Consider the following 2,714-nt stretch of genomic DNA (forward strand, 5'->3'; position numbering starts at 1 on the left):
TAATTTTTAAAAAAGATTTTATTTATTTATTCATTTATTTATTTATTTATTTATTTATTTATTTAGAGAGCAAGTCGGGGGGCAGTGGGAGGGACAGAGGGAGAGGGAGAAGATCTCAAGCGGACTCCACACTGAGTGTGGAGCCTGATGTGGGGCCCAATCCCAGGACCCTGAGATCATGACCTGAGCGGAAACCAAGAGTCAGATGCTTAATCAACTGAGCCACGCAGGTGTCCCAAGACTACCACCAAATTTTTTAAAGCTAAATCTTTAATTCTACTTTTCATGTTTGTAGCTCCACAGTCTTCCCTTTATGGTTTTTCCAATGGCCTCGTTGATTCCATCGGAGAGAGCAAGCTCTCCTGCTGGCTCACTGGGTCCTAGCTAAGTCTTAATAGCAAAGCATTTTGCAAGGGGTTCCGTTGGCCCCATTTTGCCTAGCCTGGATTAGACAATCTTGGCTTACTAGTCAGGTGAGTTTCTCCTGGTTGAGATGTAGAACACTTTTTTCATGACTGCTGATAGATAAATGGAGGCATTTCTAGTTCTTAATGGTATAGCTGTTACCCACAAAAAACACTAATCATCTTGATGGGGTTGCTGAAATGGCTTACAAGGACAAAACCATAGGAGATAATATAAATGTGTGTCTACAACCATGCTTTTCATAGATGAACGCCAAATTCCATGTTTACTTGTTTTATTTTAGAATATAAAACTATCAATAAAGATGATCTCCAAATTGTCTTTGTTTGGAGGCATCCACCATGCCCTGAGCTCAAAAACCAGCCTCTCTCACTGGTTTGTCCTCACTCAATCTTTTCCGTCTCTTTCTTGGGAGGGTCCAGCAAAGCTACATCCATTATCGGGAACCTACTTCCATTATCTGCATTTAAAACTACTTTGCTATTGGGTTTCAACCATGTTTTATCCATACTCGTGAAACATGAAAGGGTTATACATTTCAGGAAAGCCAGCGAGGCTTGGACAAAGAGAAAGCATTAAAGCAATTTCCAAATGACAACAATCCTCATTGCCCTTCAGGACGCCAAAGGGAACAGATTTGTCCTGAAGTTTGTCTCACTGAATTTTATTTTGTTTATTTCCTTTCATTATTATTTTTGGTGTATGTCTCTCTGCACTTTCAGACGGAACAGCACTCCTGCTAGTCAAGATAGCATCAGACTGTTTATTGTAGATCTTGGCTTAAGGTGCAGATGTTTTGGCTCAGTTAATAATAAACCATTCTTTAACTTATTTTTAATTTTATTTCATGAAGTAATAGGAAAATATAGCAACTTTTTGAATGTGCTCTTAGGGAGAAAGGAAGAGAGAGGGGGAGGGAGAGAGAGAGAAAGAGAGCAAGCTAATTTGAGGTAGATGGTTCTGGTTAAGTCCTAGGCCAGCTTAAGATAGTGCCGTGAAAATGTCCTGTTCCCCTTTCCCATCATCACCCCTCCTTAACTTTCACCATTTATGCCCTCATCTTCTTGATCCGTTTCCCTGGTGTGGATCCTGCTCGAGTCAGGGACATGATTTTCTGGCTGACATCTACGTCTTCCTCTTGAATGCCTTAGGGTCCCCCACATCTCCTCCTGCCTGGCTATCCCTGATGGAGCCCCACAGATTTCGAACTTAGCATTAACCCAACCTCCTCCCAAAATGAGAATTGTTTGCTCTTTTTCCTGGAAATGCTCACGAACAGACTCTATGTGCAGGGAGATGGCCTGTGGAAGGGAGCCAGTCGATCGGGACACCCCATCCATCCGGAGCGGGGCCTCTGCTGGTGCCTGTGTCTTGGGCAGGCAGGCTGCAAGGCAGGCCGAGGCCTGGGTTTAGGGGGAGTGGCAGGTGTCTACCAACGGGCTCATCTACTTCTGACGGGTAGTGGGGCCACACGAAACCCTTTGGTTCTTTGAATCTTAGGAACCAGGTAACCGCATGCACGTTTCAAGTCTCCGTGTCAAACCAGCCGTTTGCAGGTGTCAAGGCCAAGGCCTGGGAGGAGGCCGTCCTGGAGGCAGACGAGCCGCAGCTGCTGGGGGGGCCGGCGTCTGTAAGTGGTTCAGTGCGCGCATGGGGGTCCGGTTCCCGGTCCATGACCGCCCGCATCGGGGTCCCCGGGGCCCCCGGGGGCGGGGGGGGGGTGGGGGGGGGGGGGGGGGGGGGGGGCGCTTCTGGAGCCGGAAGGAGGGTGAGGCGGTGCAGTTTACCTTTAAGAAGTCGGCTAAGGGCGTGGACTCTGTCCACGTCAGCTGTTGGTGAGTGAGAGGGGCCCAAAGGGAAAAACAGGCAGAAGCGCAGATCCGAGGCGGACAGGTGCTACAAGCGTGGAGGGCCACCCCAGCCCGAGCAGAAGCCACATGGTGGCCTTGTGTCCCCTGAAGACCCAGCAGGCCCCCAGCTCACAGGGAAAGCCAGCCTACTTTCAGGAGGAGGAAGAGGAGGTCCAGAGCCCTGCCCTGCTCCCAGAGGCCCAGCACTGAGCTGCGGGGGGGTGGGGGGGGGGGGGGGAGGTAGCCTTCTGTGATCCTGAAGTTTTGAGGAACAGGCAGAGTGGAGGAAGTGGGGATAAGGGTGGGTAGGGGGCAGCTGGCTCCGCCATGCATCTCAGGCCTGGGTCCACAGCATCACCCCTCCTTCCCCCTCGGCAGGGTGGGGGAAGGGGGTGAGGCAAATGAACTCCAACCCTGCTCAATACAAATGCTCCTGAG

General features: G+C 50.0%; 1 pseudogene; it reads left to right on the forward strand.

The window, feature by feature from the left end:
* The first annotated feature begins 1,017 nt into the window (after positions 1–1,017).
* Positions 1,018–2,486, forward strand: LOC118023354 (annotated as a pseudogene).
* Positions 2,487–2,714: the final 228 nt, after the last annotated feature.

This window comes from Mirounga leonina, unplaced genomic scaffold (genome assembly GCF_011800145.1).
Source record: "Mirounga leonina isolate KUSES-001 unplaced genomic scaffold, KU_Mleo_1.0 Mir_179, whole genome shotgun sequence".
NCBI classification, from domain to species: Eukaryota; Metazoa; Chordata; class Mammalia; order Carnivora; family Phocidae; genus Mirounga; species Mirounga leonina.